Source organism: Rattus norvegicus, chromosome 16, assembly GCF_021556685.1.
Source record: "Rattus norvegicus strain SHRSP/BbbUtx chromosome 16, alternate assembly SHRSP_T2T, whole genome shotgun sequence".
Classification (NCBI taxonomy): Eukaryota; Metazoa; Chordata; class Mammalia; order Rodentia; family Muridae; genus Rattus; species Rattus norvegicus.
This window is the reverse complement of record NC_141549.1, coordinates 28,636,710-28,658,136: the sequence shown is the minus strand read 5'-3', so window position 1 is coordinate 28,658,136 and position 21,427 is coordinate 28,636,710. Positions and strand designations below refer to the sequence as shown.

At 38.9% G+C, this 21,427-nt stretch overlaps 1 pseudogene; it reads left to right on the top strand.

Moving 5' to 3' along the window:
- The first annotated feature begins 2,028 nt into the window (after positions 1–2,028).
- Eno1-ps8 (enolase 1, pseudogene 8) lies at positions 2,029–3,494 on the top strand (annotated as a pseudogene).
- Positions 3,495–21,427: the final 17,933 nt, after the last annotated feature.

Genomic DNA, 21,427 nt, shown 5'->3' with positions numbered 1-21,427 from the left:
AGAGGAGAGGAGAGGAGAGGAGAGGAGAGGAGAGGAGAGGAGAGGAGAGGAGAGAGAGATGAAAATCTGCTGTTAGGCCACCTCCTTTTCTCTGGTTTGTTTCCTTAGTGCTTAGTTTCGTTTTAAGTTCTTTGTACATCCTAGATGCTAAACTTTTGTCAGACATTCAGTTTATTGAGAAAGAATCCCATTCCCTCCCTTCTGTGATTTCTCTTCATCCAATTAATGTTTTCCTTCGCTGTACTGAAGCTTTCTTGTTTTATCAGGTCTGATTTGTCAGTTATTGGGTTTTGTTTCCTGAGTGTCCAAATTCTTACTTATAAAGTCATTTCCCATGCCTGTAACTTATTATAGTCTACTATCTTCCCTTTCTCTAAGTTTTAGAGTTTCAGGTTTATGCTAAAGTCTTGATCCATTTGGAGTTTATTTTTGTTCAGGATAAAACATTAATATCTAGTTTAATTCTCCTGCATATAGATATTCTGTATTCCCACAGCATTTATTGAAGTTACTATCATTTCTCCAGTGTATGCGTGTGTGTGAGTGTGTGCGTGTGTGTGTGTGTGTGTGTGTGTATGTGTTTTTCTGTTCCAGCATCATGCTGTGTTTATTACTTCATCTCTGAAATATAACTTGAGGCCAAGCATGGTGATAATTTCCACAGGGTTGATTTGTTCAGCATTGTTTTGCCTATCCTTGGTCTTTTGCATTTCCATACATATTTAATATTAGGTTTTTTATTTGTTTGCTTGTTTCTCTAAAGAATGGCCTAAGAATTTTCACTGAGATTGCACTGAACTTGTAGATTGATTTTGGCAAGACGTATATTTCACAATATTCATTATTCTCTTTTATGAGCGTAGGAAGTCTGTTTATCCTCTAATGTTTCCCTCAACTTCTTTCTTCAGTGTTCTTAAGTTTTCATTGTATAGATATTTCATTTCTTTGGTGAGTTAACTTTCTTATTATAGTTCAAAAATGTGAAGAAGATATTCCTAATCTCAGTGAGTAATATTTAACTACTTTAAAAAATATAAACATGTAGCACATATTAATTACAGGAATGAAATCTAGATTAAAAATTAAAATGACTGTCAGAAAAAAGGACTGCAATTTTAATGTTTTTAATGTTGGCATCAATCAGAAATAAGTTTTTATTGTCTATTGATTTACTATCATTGGTGAGATTATCTGGAAGTTAATAAACTCAGTAACTTATGGTGGAACTTTATTTAACTTTGTTTAACAAAGGGTTTCATTTGCCTTTGAACCTTCAGAGATTGTCCTTGTCATGGTGTGCATGGATAGTGTAGTAGAAAGTACATGTGTTAACATTTAGATAACTGGGGGTTGCCCAAATCCCCCAAACATCCCCAACAGATGACTTCAAACAGACACAAGATGGTACATGTCTGACTCTTGGAAGAATTCCACTGAACAAGATTCCAATACCTAAGAAAGCAATAAGCTAGTTTACCTCAAGGCTTCCTGCTACTCACTATTTCCAGGGCAAGTATAAGATTGGCAACTTTTAAAGTAGAAGAACATCTGTGAATTTCAAAAAATATTTTGTTCAAATAGAAACAGAGATATTGTCACATGAAATGTCTGAAGTGTTCAGTTTCTAGATTGAAATCTATTATTACTTTCAATCACATGTTGGTGTTTATGATTTCATGCTTGATACCAAGTGCAACAAGCAATTTTGGTTGTCAACTCTGTATACTTATGACTTTTGAGTCCTGAGGAACATTCCAATAGTTTGTAGCCTGAAAATATAAAGTGAATTCCCAAGATGTGAGAGTAACGCCTAATAAGTTATCAATTAAGAGTTAAACACTAATGGCATTTCCTTAGGGAGAAATCGGTGTATGGCTGATATTTTCTTCTTGTATTTATAACCTGTAGTGTAGGCATTAGTGATAAATTGTAGAATATATTCAAGTATTTAATTTGCTGAGAAAAATACAGAACTTGGGTATTTTCTAACTAAAGGGATGATTTGAAAATCAGGAGTTTCGCTCTTTCCTTACTCCGCAGCGATCCTACTGCCAGAACTTCACCATGTCCATTCTCAAGATCCATGCCAGAGAGATCTTTGACTCCCGTGGGAATTCCACCGTTGAGGTGGATCTCTACACTGCAAAAGGTCTCTTCTGTGCTGCGGTGCCCAGCGGTGCGTCCACTGGCATCTACGAGGCCTTAGAACTCCGAGACAATGATTAAGACCCACTTCATGGGGAAGAGTGTCTCAAAGGCTGTTGCACCTGCTCTGGTTAGCAAGAAACTGAATGTTGTGGAGCAGGAGAAGATTGACCAGCTGGTGATCGAGATGGACGGCACCGAGAATAAATCTAAGTTTGGTGCAAATGCCATCCTGGGAGTGTCCCTGGCTGTCTGCAAGGCTGGTGCCGTGGAGAAGGGGGTGCCCCTTTACCGTCACATTGCCGACTTGGCCGGCAACCCTGAAGTCATCCTGCCGGTCCCAGCTTTCAATGTGATCAACGGCGGTTCTCATGCTGCAACAAGCTGGCCATGCAAGAGTTCATGATCCTGCCTGTGGGGGCATCCTCTTTCTGGGAAGCCATGCGCATTGGAGCAGAAGTTTACCACAACCTGAAGAACGTCATCAAGGAGAAGTACGGGAAAGACGCCATCAATGTGGGGTGATGAGGGTGGATTAGCACCTAACAATCTGGAGAACAAAGGAGCAGTGGAGCTGCTCAAGACTGCAATTGCAAAGACCGGATTCACTGACCAGGTTGTCATCAGCATGGATGTGGCTGCCTCTGCGACCTACAGGGCTGGCAAGTATGACCTGGACTTCAAGTCTCCGGATGACGCCAGCTGGTACATTACACCCAACCAACTGGCCGACCTGTACAAGTCCTTCATCAAGGACTACCCAGTGGTGTCCATTGAAGATCCCTTTGACCAGGACGACTGGGATGCTTGGCAGAAGTTCACAGCAACTGCAGGCATCCAGGTGGTGGGGGATGACCTCACAGTGACCAACCCTAAGCGGATCGCCAAGGCTGCAGGCGAGAAGTCCTGCAACTGCCTCCTGCTCAAAGTGACCCAAATTGGCTCTGTGACCGAGTCTCTGCAGGCGTGTAAGCTGGCCCAGTCCAATGGCTGGGGTGTCATGGTGTCCCATTGCTCTGGGGAGACTGAGGACACTTTCATTGCCGACCTGGTGGTGGGGCTCTGCACTGGGCAGATCAAAACTGGTGCCCCCTGCCGATCTGAGCGCCTGGCCAAGTACAATCAGATCCTTAGAATCGAGGAGGAGCTGGGCAGCAAAGCCAAGTTTTCTGGCAGGTCCTTCAGGAACCCCCTGGCCAAGTAAGGCATAGACCGGAGATCCCTGGAGCTACCAGATCCTCTGTCTCTGATGTCATCCAGGCGGCTCAAGGCTGGCCCAGTGCTTGCCCCTCCCATGTTACTGCTTCCTTAGACGTCCACCCCGACCACCTGGAGCCCTGATGGAGCCCCCAGCTTTGTAATCATGTAATCGGTCTGAATCATTGTTTCTGTCACCTGACTTTCCAGCTAGTGTCTGGAGCACTCAGAACTCCAGCCTAATCTCTAGGATGCCCACATCATCAAGACTCCCCCCAGTGGTTTACATGCAAAAATAAAAGCCACAGAAGCCCATGGAAAAGAAAAAAAAAGAAAAAGAAAAAAGAAAATCAGGAGTTTCAAACACAAGAGTTCAATACTAAAATATCAAAGCAAAGACTTGGCCTTTGACACAGCCCTGGGAGTAAGGTGATTGACACCAAGCCTAGAGAACTGAGTTTGATCTACAGGACACTCAGAGTAAAAGAACAAATTTTCACAAGTTGTCCTCTGACTTTCTCATGTTCTGATCCTCATGGATGAGCTCCCTCATAAATAAGTGTAATAAAAATTAGATTAAAAAGTGAAGCATTATTTTGGTATAGTTATATATTTTAATTTAAAATGCTTATACATAAAGCATACTGTTTTATTTATGTTAATCTTTTATAATATATTCTTAATTAATGCTTTCTAATGGTCCCTTTATCTACCTATCAACTTGCACAACAAACACCTGTGCTCCTTTGAATATAAGTAGACATGTTAAAGGCATATACTCTCAGATTTCTCCACTAAGGCATCTAGATGCATAGTTACCAAGTCATAGAATGAAAAGAAGTTAAGATATGTCAGTAAAAACGTATCCATAGTTTTGAAAGCATAACAAAACAGGTTTTATTCATAACTGCTACAGTGGGTACCAGTGCAGTGCAGTGCAGTGCAGTGCAGTGCAATGCAGTGATGGTAAAAGATTGAACTTAATTTCAAATATTTCATGGTAATCTGAGTATGTTCCAAGAGATGGGAAACCACATCAAGAATGATAGAGTGTAGGGATAAACAAATCTAATAGCACTTTTGCTGAAGACAGCCGAAAGTGATCTGACATAGGTATTTGGGAGTGGAGGATAAGAAATCTGGTTAGGGACTCAGCTGATCAAATACAGAGTGTAGACAGTTTTTGCTAAAACAGAGCTTTATAAGGGAACACACAGATGGGCCTTGGAGAGTTTGGTCAAGAAAAGAATCTTTGCCAGATTGTAGTGTTCGCTAACAAGATGTGATGATGAGTATGATGATGGTGGTGGTGGTGGCAGTGGCGGTGTGTGTGTGTGTGTGTGTGTGTGTGTGTGTGTGTGTGTGTGTGTGTGTATTTTAGGAAGAAGATTTGAAGCGATAAGCTTAAGGTACTTGCTCAGGAATAGCCCAAATTTTAATTCTTTTAGAACTATCAAAGACAGAGAGAGGGGACTAAGTGCTTATTTTGAAAATAAATGTGTTCTGTGTTCTGTCACATTGACCTGGTAGAGCTTAGTCTGGCTGAGCCCCACTGTGAAGTTCAGATGCTTGGCATTGGGATAATGGGTACCAGGCAGGCAATCTGCGGGAGAGATCGAGTTATGACTCACTCCAGTCTCTGAGCCTGTGCTTATAGAGTTGGGCAATGTCTGTGTTTCAGGTTTATCTGCTTCTAGCACGCACATTTTATAGTGCTCTAGCAGCATCTGGGATGGCTTTTTTTTCCTCTAGACTTGTCACATTTCTTAACCTTTTGATATTGAAAAATATTTATATCACTGCTATTACTAAATATTATGGCTTATAACCTTTCTTCAAAAGAAATTCAGGAAAAAATTTTTAGCTGTATTATTTTTCAAGGATATAAAAATATGTTTACCCAAAATAAACATATTAGTCACTCTTATCTATAGTCATAGAGCTATGTAGGACAAAGGTTCTGTTCAAATAATTTTTCTAGACAATTTGTATAATAACTGTATGCATCTGTACACACACACACACACACACACACACAACTTGTATTAATTCCAACAGAATGTTGCTTGTCTCCGATGTATATCAGGATATGTTTTCAAGATAAGTATGCAAAAAGTCAGAAAGAATTAAATAGTATTTCTTATAAGCTGGATGTTTGTCAAACAAACTGATTTTGAAATAATCAGTAAGTATTGTGTGTAAACATTACAGAAAAGCGAGTTTCTATATATTAAGGAATGAAATGAATGGGACCAAAAACATCAGAAGGAAACTACCGCAATCCCGCTCTTTCTATGGGTGTTTTTGGTGTGTACACTTGCTGGTAGGAATCTACTCAATAACTGAGTGGAGATGGACCTAGTCCGATCCTAAATCACCAGGGAGAACAGGTCCCTACCTTTTCCTGAAATCAAAGTCCACTTTGGTAAGGTCTTTCTGTCTGTCTGGGTTATACAAGACTTTCATGGGGTGTTCTAAAATGAGAAAAATTTAAATTCTTGAGAATGTTTTCTCTTGCACTCTAGTACTCACTGCTCTTACTTTTAACACTCACAACATTGTCCTCACAAGTTTCCTGGCATGAGAACGGGCTGGTAGGGAATGATTGTGAATAATGTCCTTTTAGGATTTATTTTAAGTAAACCACTGAGAAGATAACAGAATTCTTCCTGAAAAAGACGATCTTCATTCAGACCAAATACATGATCAACTCAGAAATGAAAAATGGTAGTTTACGCTACTTGTAGTAGAGAAACAATATTTATTTATTATTTAGCATAAATTATGTCTCTGGGTCAAGTTGGAGGGTCTTCAAGTGAATTGTCCACTGTTAGGAAACTTATAAACATCAAGAAGAAATGGAACTTTACTTAAAAGCATGTTCTCATATATTTAGTAATGAATGAAATCAAATAAATTATAGTCACTGCTGGAAAGGCAACCCGCCATTTTGAAGGCCGTTCTAACTCTGGAAAAGGCAAACACACAGGCTCACTTCTGTGTCCCAACTCCTCCACTAGAGTCTTTGCTGGTGTCTTCAGTCCTAGAACCAGACAGTTTTTGTGAGCTTCAGCTTCCTCACTGGAGAGGGCCATAGAAAGGAATAACTGTTCAGTGTTTGTAGGGCAACAGTTGACTGAAATTTTCTTAACAAAAAGCCAAAAGCAGAGTGAGCAAGAGTGAAGTCTCCCGAGTTTACTAGCAGCAGAAAGCCATTCGCACTCAAGTCTCCAAAGCACCAGCAGCTGTATCAAATGACCACAGGGGTCTGCAGAAAGCTGACAGATGAACACATGCAGCTTTCTTCAGCCATGGTTCCATGAAGAGGGAGTCAGGATGCATAAGTTCTTCTTCGTTGCTCTCACTTCTAGCTGGTACCTCCAATGCAACAAGATGGTTGACATATATATGTATTGATAGTGTGCTATTGAGAGCACCCAGGAGTTGAGAGCCTAAGAGGGACACTATGCGAAAACAGGAGTCACGCAGCTATTAGTTTAAGTATACACTTTATGTCAGGCAGGGCAAAAATGACCACCTAACCCCTAAATCATGTTGTACTATGAACTTTCTCCACATCTAGCAAATCATCTATTTCCTTATTCTTTTCATAAGCTATGTTTTCTCCCAGTGAAAATCAAGATAATGGGTCCGATATTATAAATAGCTTAATGTCAGGAAATAAATAAAGAAAGGGGCAGAATAGAAAGATAAACGTATCAGTAGAATAGGAAGCCAGAGCCAGGAAAGGATTTAAAGACATAAGACTCTTGAGAACTTAGAAGTTTTCTACAACGTTATTTAAATTTTCTGCAAACCATGAAAGGAAGATATATTGAAAAATGTAACTAGTAAGTAACCAAATCTAATACACAAAAGCAATAGAAATATCCCAAGTAAGACATAGAAGGGCAGAAGGGAATAAAGTAAGACAGTGAGCTTGCTCAGATATGAGATGAAAATGAATAGAATTGTTACAGTAAGACAGAGACGTGTGCAAGGATGTGTCCCAAAACAGGTAGTGCATGACTAGCCAGTAGTCTGCTGTGTATCATTCCTCTGTCTAGGAGTTAAGAAGGTAGAAGGCAAGTTTCATGGCTGCTGCCAGAAGACATGAGATTTCTCTATCAGGCAAGAAGGACCTATGGCCTGACAAGCAGCATGAGTTCATGAAAAGGAGCTTGTTTGTGCTCCTTTTCATTTGTTTGTGTCTCAGTAGAGTGGTTGAAATGGGCCTGGTAGCTACCTGCGTAGATATTTTGCTGCATTATTGAACTTTGAGAACATATGCTGTAAGTTTAGCATTTGTTTTACTGTCCCTATCTTCCAAGTCTGTTTACTTGACAGATACCCATGAAAATATTGTCCACCGTAAAGGACAGCCAATACTTCTCCAAGGAGACATGGAGAAAGGAATTTCAACATTGATGCGACTTTCAACCAAATGTAATTGTATTTGAGAGAAATTCATGCCTCAAAATTTTAATTATTCTTAAATCTGCTCTATATAGACTTCTATTACTAACAAATAAAGAGAAGAAGGCAATTTTTTAAAATTTGAACTTTGTCTTACAGGATTTACATATTCATACTTTATAGTTGCTGAGGAGAAAGAAACAAGGACACTGATAACCAGGGAGGACTCAATAAGTCAGTCCAGATTTTTTTTTTAACATAGGATGATATGCCCAGGGGACAATTTGAGGTAAATTATGGTGTTTGTAATTAAACTAACTTTGGCTCAAATCCCAGTACAGATTTTTGTAAAGCTAAACTGGATTCACATAATGTCATTGTGATGCTCTTTGCTCTTGTTAAGGTTAATGGTCCATTTTTAAACTACTGGTGACTCGTGCCCTGGTGTATCATACCAGATCTTCAGAGAGGCACACAGAGTTAACGTTAAAGTAATTGGATGGATCACACAGCAAACCCTAAATAAATACAACCATAAGATGGTGGCTTATGGATGTAACTAACTCTCTCCAAAGAATTACCACTCTGAGCCTGATTGCTGGGGTTGCTTATCCTTTTTGGCATTCAGATTGATTAAAGAATGACAGCAATTCTCACCTCTTAGAGGAAGAGAACTTCCATAATCAAATTAAAAAGAAGGAGAACAAACTTTTAGATACAGGCCTCCATTATATGCACAAGCATGTGTTAAATGCATGGCTAAGCGTGCATGTGCGAATGAGCGTGTGTGTGTTTGTCCTGGGTGTACATGCCTAGAACAACCTTGGATGTCATTCTTCAGCCACTAGCTACCTTGTTAGAGAGCCTCGGGGATCTGCCTGTCTCTGCCTTCTAGCTACAACTGCTGAGGTCACCGGGGCGCACCATCACACTTGGTTTATTCATGTGAGTTCTAGGGAGAGAAATGAGATTCCCATGCTTACAAAGAAAGTGCTTTATTAGCCATGACTACATCGTCCCCATTCATTCTTACAATGGTCACTTCTGTGACTTTAGTAATGACAGTTGCTGATGCTAACTTACATTCTGAAGTAGAATATCGGACAAGGTTTTCACACTTCGGTGATTTTTTCCATGTAGTTCAAATGAACATCAGAAATTGCTACCTAGATTTGCACTAGCAGTCCAGGCGCTGGCTCTAAAGCCTGCTACAACCTGCTTTCTCTTGATCTGCAAGGTCATCCCTGTCAGCTGTAGCCAGTAGATAGATGCTCTTCTATGGGATTTGGCAAAGCCTTCTTCCCTGCTAGAAGATGAAATTAGTTCCAGCTGGATCCCATCTTCTGAGGATGAAGCTCAGACTGTGAATTGGATCTTGAGGGAGTATCAAAAGACCTAAATCTGTGGTGAAGAAAGGAAAGCTTTATATTTTTATTTTTCAGTAGATCGATCTCTCTCTCTTTCTCTTTCTCTCTCTCTCTCTCTCTCTCTCTCTCTTTCTCTCTCTCTCTCACACACACACACACAGACACACAACACACATTCACAGACACTCACGTACACAGGTCCATGGCTAAGAATCAATTTAACTCCTTTATTGATGCTTTTCTGTCTCATATTTCCTCTATTTTAAATGGAATAATAGCCACGATCCTATCACTAATGTTACACTACATAGGCAGACAGTGGGAATGTTGGGATGGAGCCATGATTAGCTTCACTAGCCTTCCATTTACTTCACATCTGCTTTTGGCCCTGAGCTTGAAGGTTTTCATCCCTAGTTAATAGGCTGTTAGTCTATGCCAGGATACCTAGAGATAACCTCTCACTGACATGTATGTAGGCGGTAGTTAGCTGATTATAAACTTTTGGTACTGGATTTAAATTTAAAGCTAAATAATAGACACATTAATTTAAAAAAATGAAGGCATCAGTATTTACATAAGAGTAGTTGCCTGTAAGAAAGCAAAGAGAGCTGTATTGTTATGACTACAGTAAGGAGAAACTTAAAATAGCTTCAGATATAATAAGACACCAAGAACATTGGAGGCATGTGATCTTGTTAAACGTTCAATGTTCAGTGCCAGAAAGCAAAGGAATCCCCCTCCACCTCTACCTCCGCCTTCTACATATAAACAAGTTTAAAGGGCTGATGTGGGGGCTGGGGATTTAGCTCAGTGGTAGAGCGCTTACCTAGGAAGCGCAAGGCCCTGGGTTCGGTCCCCAGCTCCGAAAAAAAGAACCAAAAAAAAAAAAAAAAAAAAAAGGGCTGATGTGGTGGAGGGCCAGAATTAACTCTCAAGACCAGAAGTTGAAGAAATGAGTTGGGATTAGAGTGCTCATTAAAGTATCTACTCCATTCCCCGGAAGGGTGGCTATAAAACAGCGGTAGAGTTATTTGACAAAGTATTTGCTCTGTACCCTAAACCAAAGTTTGGAAGCCACAGTTGTTCTGATTACCAAGATGGTTATATGCTCAATTAAAAAGGATGAAGACACATTCTCAGGTCATGGAAACAGATATCAAATGGTGGTTCCAAAGCTTCCAGTAGGAAGGGATCCAATAAATTATTCTGCTAGTAAAATATTTCAGTGAGAGCTGAATTTATAATATATATATCTTAAATGTCTGACGGCCTTTTTCTTTTCTTTTTTTCATCTTTATTGGTTATTATATTTATTTACATTTCAAATGTTATTCCCCTTTGCAGTTTCCTCACCACAAACCCCATATCCTCTCTCCCTTCTGCCTGCCTCTATGAGGGTGCTCTCCCACCTGCCTACCTGCTACTGCCTCAGTTCCCTAGCATTCCCCTACCCTGGGTCACTGAAGCTCCACAGAAACAAGGGCTTCCCCTCCCACTGATGCCCAGTAAAGCAGCCCTGTGCTACATATACAGTTGGTACCGTGGGTTTCCCCATGTGTACTCTCTGGTTGGTGGTTTAGTTCCTGGAGGCTTGGGGGGGGGTCTGATTGGTTGATATTGTTCTTCATATGGGGTTGCAACCCTCTTCAGCTCCCAACTGAAGGCCTATTTACCTTGGATTTATGGACAACAGAGCTGTGATTGATAGTTAATAAACAATTTTAGATTACATTTTCTCAAAACAGGTCACCTCTGATTAACATTTCAAAAATTTAAATGTGTAAAAAAATATTGAAAGTTAAAAGCTTGTTATCATTTTACTAACTCATTCAGGGTGCCAGTGTGGTACATAGCTCTTAGGAGAAGAAAGAGAACAAATGGTTCTGGAGAGGTGGCTCTGCAGTTAATAGCACCTGCTGCTCTTGTAGAAGATCCTGGTTTGGTTCTTAGTATCTACATAGAAGCCCACAGCCATCTGCTATTCCAGTTCCAGGGTCTCCGATGCCATCTTCATGTTTCTATGGACACTGAATTTACATGAAACATATACATGCTGGCAAAACACCCATATACATTAAATAAAAATAAGTGAATCTTAATCTAAAGAAAAGGAACAATTAGTGTTTTTATCTAAAAGAATGCAAACATAAAAACTAGGCCTATGCAACAGAAAAAAAAAAACAGAAACAAAAACCAGATTCACCTAATTGTGATCCAACAGGACAAGAAGAAATACATTGTACTAAAAGGTAACTGTATAACTATAATTGTTTATATGTGTCCCATTTAGGTAAATAATAGATTAATAAATGGTTGATAGACAAATAAATAACTTGTAAGTAAAACATCTTTAGTGCACTTGATTTCAAAATAGAAATCCTCTCTATAACAAACATCATTCAGAACACGAAAAGAATATAACCATATGATAAGAAATAATTTAAAAGCCTCTTAAAAACATGAGTCAATTGAAGAAAAGTTATGTAAGTGGAAATGATAGCTTTTGAAGACAGCAAACATTCTTTTTGGAAAGTAATTGCTCTTGAATGACAAAATCATTGATTGTTATCCTCCATTACTTAATATTCTATATCCATAACAAGTGTCAAATATATACTTAAATTCTTTCAATAATATTTGAGCTATTAAAATTCTAATTCTGTAGGGCTTGTTGGTAACATCACAACATCTGGCTAGGTTATCTTCTGGGAATAATTTACCATTAGGTATCTAAATATGTTAAATAATTCTAACCATATTAAATTCTACAATTATAACTCTGCTAGGTACATACACATAGACTATTGCCATTTAATCTTTGTGATATATTGAATTGACAAATGATACTTATTAAAAAAACTTTAGCCACATAAATAGGAATAGAATTAAAACATTTTAAAATATTAAAGTCCACATTCTTTCCATCTGTTAAGGAAGAATAAACAGTATACCTTGTTGGAATCTTCACTTTCCCCACATTCAGTAGTAGATATCACTAATTGATCTTTGCATATTCTTTTGGTTCATCCAAGCTTGCCCTGAAATTTGATTCAACATGATAATTTAGGTCCAAACTTCCAAATTATTAGATATGCTATAGCAGTTGAAAATCCTGGACCAGCTCTATACAAGGATTCCTGTCTCCTTATGCTTAACAAATGATTAATGATAGACCTTTTCACTGAACTCATAATCAAAACACAGGTAGAAAGAACTGATGGCACCCACACCGCCATGGTACCAAGAACCAGGGATAGGCCTGGGGTATTTAACAAAAGACAGAGACTCTGGTCATTCATGCTACAAGAATGCTAAAACTATACTGAGGTTCACAGTATATATACATCAAGTCCACTGGGTGGAAAAACCCCGGAAGCACATTGATAAAACAAGTTTACATTCTCAGGATAAAAACAGGAACTGACCCAAAGGTGTTACTGCCTAAGGGCCAAACAGCAAAGGCCAAGATGTTCTTTTCTTAAAAACAAATATTTCCACATGCATCAACAATGCTCGGCCAAGGCAAATACTGAGGGAGCACAGGAGGGTCCAACAGAGAACAACTATTGTGGACTTTATGTTTCCATTATATACAAGAGAAAAATATTGGAGGAAAGTTTCTGAAAGAAACAAGTTCTCTTCTTAGACTTCTAGTTACATATAGAAATGTTGAAAAGATAATCAAATTAGTAAGGGATGCTAAAATTCCTCTCAGAGAGTAAATTTGCTGAAGAAGACATGTTGAGATGTTACCTGAGCTGGATGAGATTTGCATGCCTTTAGAGTTTATAAATAAACCAGAGGAAAATTGTTCCCTATCATATTCTCCAGAGAGCACAGAAAGTGATGGGTCAAAAGAGAGGAAGTGGAGAAGGGTAGGAGGGAGATATTGGTACCCTCAACAGAGGGAGACATGATAAAACCCCCTTTACCAATGTAGCATAGTTTTATTCTCTGGTGGTTTAAAGGAGAAATGCTCCCATAAACATGGGGATGTGAATATTTGGCCCCCATGTGGTGGTGCTGTTTGATGAAGTTGTAGAGTCTTTAGGACATATAGCATTACTGGAGGATGTACGTTACTGGAGGTTGACTTTGAAAGCATATATATATATATATATATATATATATATATATATATATATATATATCTTTACCCTACTTCTACTTTATGCTTGCACTTGAAGATCTGCTCACTGAACATCCTACTCCACCAACCTGGCACCGTGCCTCCACACTATGATGGGCATATCCACTGAACTATAAGCACCAATACCTGAAACCGGAGAGCCAGTTTTCAAACATCAGTCCCTATGATTTACTTCCAACTCTAAATTCAAACTTCATTTTGTCTATTTGCACTTTTGTGCCATTTATGTAGCCTAGCAGGGAAAGGCATATTGTTCTGATGGAAAAAGTAAACCAATGAAGTTTAATATCGCATCTCTTTAATTTAAGAATGAGTCATTTGGAGGCTGGAGATTGAGGAGAGCTACAGTTCTTATAGAAAACCTGAGTTTGGTTCTTAACACCCATGTTGGGTATCTCAAAACCATCAGTACCTCTACCTCCAGGGTTCTAATGTCCTTTCCTAGCTTCCACATTGGTGCACATACACACACACACACACACACACACACACACAGAGAGAGAGAGAGAGAGAGAGAGAGAGAGAGAGAGAGAGAGAGAGACCCACACAGAGGCACACGCAAATAAATAAAAATAAACATAAATATCTAAAAATGAATAATTTTGATATTTTATACTTTAAAACACTATCAGAGATGCATCCCACCAAAAGAATCTGTTTAACATGAAAAACATTCTGTTGTTAGCTAACATATTCATAGGGAAATTTTCTGAATTAATTAGATGATGACAATCACAATGATGACATTTCTTAAGTCTTAAAAATATACTAAAAGGTAAAGTACCTCAATTCTTGTTTTAATAATAACAATTTTAATTATCATATCAAATGATATGCAAAATATCTTCAAAACATTTGACCATTGTGCATTTTAAGTAGTTACCAAACTTTTTTATGCTGTTGAGATGTTTAACATTTGCAAATTAAACTATATAGGGTAGTTTAAGATGTGGCAGGTACACAGATTAATCACATCGGACAGTGAGATTTTGTTCTACTTTTCCATTTGTTGAAGAGGGCTTCCTCACTATAACAGAAGTTATACATTGTACAAAGTAAATGAACCTCTTCTGGAAGACTTGGTGCCTTCAACAATTCTTTTTGAAATTAGCACCATATTTCTAAATTGGGTTAAAGGACTTGTCTGCAGCATATGCTTCCCAGGAAAAGTCTGACTTCAGTATTTTATTTTTGACTTCTCATCTTCAATATAAGAAATTATGCATACTGGATTTCTAAAAATCAGCACTAATTCAATAATGTTAGAGGCTAAAAAATTGATAATAATGCTTCTTGTTGTAGTATTATGGAAACATCTACTTCTGTTTCCAAAATGTTTTGTTTCCTAGGTTTACCTAACCATTATAGTAAATATGCTTGGCAGAAGACAGAACTCTATTTCTTTGCTTAATCAAATGCAGTATAACATGTCTTGTACTGTGTATAGTACAATTTTCATCACTACAAAATTCAATTATAATATACAAAGAATATAAAACTAAATAGAAAAGGCAAAACATGTAGTCTTTAAAATGTATATGTAAGAGTCAGAAAGGAGACAAAAAAAAAAAACCCTGAAGACTAAATGAAAAGAAAAGAAGGATTAAGGATAAAAAAGCAGAAGAGAGAATATAGGGGAGTTATTTTAAAACTATACAGTGATTTAAAAAAGCCAAAATATTTGCATCGGCAGTTATATTTTACTTTGTCAATGAAATCATTATTGTGAAAACAATGTACTTTTATTCAAATATATTTGACTTATTTAGAGCCCAGTAATTTTATATACACATGAATATACCGATTTTAAGGCACAACTTAGAGCAATACCTTTCATGTGCAATTTTGTCTTTCTCATTTACCTTCCTTTGCATTGTCAGGGTTACTGAAACCATTAAAAATGAATGCCAACTCTGACAATGATTTACATTTGTGACTGGTTTTTGCATACAGGCTCTCTTTCACTCATTTTTCTTTATGTAATTTAGTCTAGAGGGGAGACAGATACAGGCAGAGTTAAATGGTGGCTTTAAAGTCCTCAGCTTTAGACTCTTGCAAGCCTTGTTACCTACTACAGGACACTTCAAATCTGCCACCTGAGTATGATTCCTACTTGGCAGGCAAGTGTGGGGCAGACTGATTGTTAATGAGACATGTCAAGTGTGTTCTCTGAAGCTATAAGCAATCTCTCAGATGTAAAGGTAGAATGTATGTGAAAATGACAATCACCTAGGTTAGAGTAACATTAGCGATTGTGAAGGGGATTAAACATCTAACGCTTATATCTGAAAACATTACCATCATCTCTTGTATATTGTTTGGCATTAACTGGCATGGTGTTGACTGACAGTCTAAGCATAAGATGCAATAAGAGTCTACCTGCCAATGAACAGACACACACTCTACATATGGGAGGCCTCAAGAAGAAGGCTAATAGAATTTTAAACATGACGCATGGTTTAGAAATTACAAAGTTAGATGTCTTAAACACGGTGTATTGGGTGACACCTGAGCTAGTTATTGGCTGAGCAGCTCTGGGATTTGATAGTAGCTGATTCTGAAAATGGTTATTTTATTTTTAGAACCATAAGGTAGGTGTGCTATTTTGTTTCAGGTATACAAGGCTATTTTAGGTGATATGAGTTGTGGAGAAAAATGTCTGATGTGCATATTCAAGCAGGAGGATGGAGGGTTTTCTGCCGGCCTCTTGCAGAAGGGCCAATGTGGAATGTTGAAGGGAGAAAAGCTAATGTCAGGACTAAACCATCCGTTACTGCAGGAGAAGTACAGCTTTAGAGTATAAGGTAGTTCACATGTAAATGATGACTTATAAATAGTAAAAGACAAGTATAATAAAGACAAGACACCCATCACAGATTGCTAAAGAATTTAAGACAACACTTGCCTAAGAGTTTGAGAGACAATCTTCAAATTTATGGGTGAATAAAATGAATCTTGCAGCTTATGAAAAATTTGGTTGTATGAACTTATTTATCTGGAACTATGTTTATATGTGATTACAACTGTGACTAAGCTAATGGGAAAACTTTATTCCCCCCTTTTTATTTTCAAAGGAATTGGCCCAATTACATAAAGTGTAAAGAAGCTGTGGGAATTAATGCCTGAAAACCATACTTGTAGATGATAATACTCTAGAAGAGAGGTAACCATTGCAAATTGGGCTAAACTTTCTATTTTTAGTATTATTTGATGTTAAGAAGTTTTTGAGTTAAAATATATTTACACAGTATACAAAAGTATTTTAATATAGCTCTTGTCTTTAATACTTTAAAATTATTACTTTGCCAGATCAGTCTAAGACTGTATTTAATTGTACCTTTCATATAAAATACTGACTTTCTTAGTATCATTTTTCCTATATTGTCAGGGTCATTAAAACCAGGTCCAAGTGAAGCAAACACTCAATAATTAATGTGTCTGTTTATTCTTTGTACTCTCTTATTCTTACATATTATTCAAATAATATTTATTTATTTATTTATTTGTTTGTTTACTTCTCTCTCTCTCTGTGTGTGTGTGTGTGTGTGTGTGTGTGTGTGTGTGTGTGTTTTCACACTTATGTGAGTGCCAGCAGAAGGTGTCAGATCCCCTATCACTGGACACCAGACAGTTATGATTCGCCTGATACTGATGGGTACTGGGAACAAAGTTCTGATCTTCTAGAAGAGAGGAAAACACTCTTAAGTTCTGTGCTGTCTTCCATTCCCTATTCTTCTTTTTCTTACATCATTTAGTGCAAAGGGAAAAACACAATGAAAAGTTAAGCTATTGCTCGTAAATGGGAAATGACCTGCTTCAAAATCCTTGGCTCCAGGCTACTGTCTGCTTTGGATTCTAAACCATTTTGCTCATGTTACATTGCTCTGGATTTTGACATATTATCAATATTATCAATAGGTCCCTTGATATGTCTCAATGTGGTAAAAACAAAATCATATCTAACTGTCATTGTCCTATTATGGCTCAGATGTGGACTTTCATGTGAAAATTATGTTACATCCTTTATATAACTCCACTGGGTTTAGAAAACAAAACACAACACAACAACAACAAAACCTAGAGGAATATAGTGAGTCCAGCAATGATTTTTGTGCAGACAAATGATCCAGCCATACAACGTGGAGCAGTTAGGAAGGAGTTTAGAGTGAACTTTATTCTACTGCCAACATCTACTTACCATGAAACTCTAAAGTGGTGATGTCAGTGGTAAGATATTTAAGTCACAGTGTAATAACTTATCTTGTAGTTTTCATTATTATCCTCAGTTAGGAAGATTGTTTGTAAATATCATGATAAGGAACATCCATACACATAAACATACAAAGCCTTTGAATATTAGTCTTTGAAATGTCACTCTCTTTGTTAGCGTTTCTATTGCTGCAATGAAATCACCATGACCCAAAAGCAACTTGGAAAGAAAAAGGGTTTATTGAGCTAATACTTACAGATTATATAGTTCATCATTAGAGGAAGTCAGGACAGGAACTCATGCAGGGCAGGAACCTGGAGGCAGGAGTTGATGCAGAGGCCATGGAGGATGTTGCTTATTGGCTTCCTCCTCATGGTTTACTCAGCCTGCTTTATTATAGAACTCAGAACCACCAGTCCATGTATGGCACCACCTACCATATGCTGGTTCCCCACACACATGGATCTCTAATCGAGAAAATGCCGTACAGCTGGATCTCATGGCATTTCCTCAACCGAGGCTCCTTCATCTCTGACAACTCTAACTTGTGTCAAGTTGACACACAAACCAGCCACTACAACCACCTTTGATATTCTAAAAATCCTCAGCTAAGATTCCTTTTAAAAAATATAGTCAATAAGCCAATTTGTTTCTTCTTTGATGCACTTGAATTATAAGGGTCCATGATTTGTCAAAGAATGATACCCCAGACTCAAATAGTATACGAAAGCAAAGAGCATTTATTCTGGATAATTACAGAATGAAGGGGTCTACCATTCGTCAAGATGGAGACTAGAGGGTAAATTCACAGGCACAATTTAAGACAGATTAGGGGGATTCCAGGAAGGAGTAGGTGACCTTTATTTATCCTGGTAGGTTGACTCAGTCTTTAGGTGTATAGTATCTTTGGGATTGATTTGGACTCTGGGGCCTTTCCAGATCCACTGTTCGGGGGTGGGGGGGGGCTGGAAACTGTTACTGAAGTACTGTTCTTAGTCTAGATGATGAGGCAGTTTTTAAACTTTTTTTATTAGATATATTTCTTTACTTACATTTCAAATGGTATTCCCTTTCCCGGTTTCCTGTCCATAAGACGGCATCCCCACCCCTCCTCCATATGGGTGTTCCCCCCATCCATCTCCCTTACTGCCCCCCTGACATTCCCCTGCACTGGGGGTCAACCTTGGTAGGACCAAGAGCTTCCCCTTCCACTGGTGTCCCAACAAGGCTATTCTCTGCTACATATATAGTTGGAGCCCTGGGTCAGTCCATGTATAGTCTTTGGATAGTGGTTTAGTCCCTGGAAGCTCTGGTTGGTTGGCATTGTTGTTCTTATGGGGTTGCAAGCCCCTTCAGCTCTTTCAATCCTTCGTCTAATTCCTCTAAATGGGGTCCTGTTCTCAGATCAGTGATTTGCTGCTAGCATTGACCTCTGTATCGGACATGCTTTGGATGTGTCTCTCAGGAAAGATCTATATCTGGTCCCTTTCAGCATGTACTTTTTTTTAGCTTTATCAATATTATCTAGTTTGGTGGCTGTGTATATATGGGCCACATGTGGGGCAGACTCTGAATGGCCATTCCTTCAGTCGCTGCTCTAAACTTTGCTTCCATATCTCCTCTTATGGACATTTTTTTCCACTTTCAAGAAGGAGCGGGAGCATCTGCAGATAAGGCAGTTTTTGATTAGCTTCCCTTAGACTGTTTTTTTTCCAGTAACTGACTTACATAGACGTGCCTAGTTCCTGGAAACAGAAACTAAGTCCTAGTCTCTCAAAATGTCTGTTTGAAGCCTGTCATGGAGTCAGGCTGGCTCAGTCCTCTCATTTCCTTCGTGAGCAATGGGCCATCTTAATCCTTGAGATGTTTCCATGGTCTGGTAGTGTTTTTTGAGACTCATCAGTTGAACAGTGGAAATCTGTTCCTTAACAAACCAAACTTAAACTACAGGTTAAGGCAAGCATCAATAGGATAAATGGGCTGGTCAGAGTGGGACAAAGACAGTCAGTCTTCCAAGGAGACCAGTTCAAAAGGGGGACTGAGACTGGTCTCTTTCTATCGTTCTGTCTTGTAATCTCTTTCTGACTAAGGCCATGGATTCTTTGACCACCCCTGAGTGGTCAACATAGAAACAACATTCCTCATCTAAGGCTGCACAGAGTCCTCCCTGTGAGAGGAATGGCATGTTTAGGCCTTTTCTGTTTTGTAAAACTACTTCTGCTAGGAAAGAAAGGGAATACTTCATGGCCATGATGGACTTTTTGGGCTCCTATAAATCTGTATCTACAGCCATCTATAGAGCCTCATAATTTTTGTCCTAAAGTATTAGGGCTGAGGCCCCTATACTAACAGTTTCAGCCAGCCCTATGCCAAGGAAGGATCCCAGTGACACAGCAGAAATGCCTGTTCTCTTTACCCAATTGGATAGAGATACCAGTTAGTTGAAGACTTACCACTCCCCTGAATAGTAATCCAGCCTAGGGACCAGTACCAGAACACAAAAATCCCCAGTCATATTTATAATCAGGCCATAAATGCATGGTGAAAGCCCCAAGGCATAGGCCCATCAAGTATGCTCTGAGGGCATAATGCACCCCACAACAGCAAGGACTACAGTATGGTTACAGATGTGAGAACAGGCTGAAGGTATGCTATTTCCAATGCAAAGTCCCTGACCCATTATGATTGTAGGCATACCTCTGTCTGACTCTCGCCATCTACATTGAATACCATCTATGGTCTATTAATAGTCCCCAGGGAGTGAGGATATATATATATATATTATATATATATATCTTCATGGTAAGGACCATTAAGCATAACCAGCAGTTCTGAGTTAGATATAGGCAGGAGGAATTGAGGACCTGAAAGATAGCTTCTAATAGGTATAAGGGCCCTGACTTAGGCATTGGAGTGGGTAATGGAGCTGGATCTTGCTGGGGAGAATAGAGGGACCTGGAACAGGAGTGAGGGCAGGCAGTGGCAAAGGTTTATTTGACTCTGCTAATGCCTTGCTGGAACTCAGTGGAAAGCGAGGACCAGGTGACTTGATAGCTGGATGGCGAACCTAACTCCTGAGTCCTAGGCCCAAGTCCTCATGCAATGTCTCATCAACAATGGTGGGCGCCCAAGTAAATTGTCTTTTGAAGCCTCTCTCCAAATCTTGCAATTTGAAAGCAAACAGAGGCCGGCTTTTGCGTGCCAGAGGCAAGCTGAAGAAGGCATCCCTCAGTTGGAGCACAGTATATATACTGGGCTTGGGAGGGAGGCTGCTCAGCGGGGTGTATGAGTTTGGAACCATGTGAGGGCTGTCTTTCCCCCACATTTTTACCTCCCTCAGATCCTGCACAAACCAGTAGTCCTTGGCATGTGTTGAGGATCAGCCTCAATTGTTTCAGAGGTCTTGAGAATGGGAGGATTGGATGGGCATAAAAACCAGTCTCAGGCTAGGATTAAGGTGAAAAGTGATGGGTTACTTGTTGCTTTGAAGCTGTGCTTGAAGACAGCTTGCAGGCTCGCTCCCCCCCCCTCTCTTTCCCTCCCTCCCTCCCCCTCTTTCTGAGTTTATCTCAGTCTTTTATTGGTTACACACTTCTTTATTATACACTAATACATAATCAAGAATATTTTTATTATTTTTCTCAAACACATTATTTTCCCCCAACCCCCTCCATGTATCTATGTGACCAGAAAGCACAAGGCTCACATAAAGTCAAGTTCAGTGTCTGCAAATCCAACATTAACTTTTAACTCTTGAAAAGACCCTCCAAATCACAGGTCATCAGGGCATCTACTTGTAGCTACAGCATTAGCATAAAAACAAAAAGGTGCTAAAAAGATGAGAATAATGCTAACAATTTTAGGAAATTTGGATTTGCAGGATCTCATCCTCAGGTTTATTGAGCTCATCCAAATCCCCATTTCTACAATGCTTTTCAAACT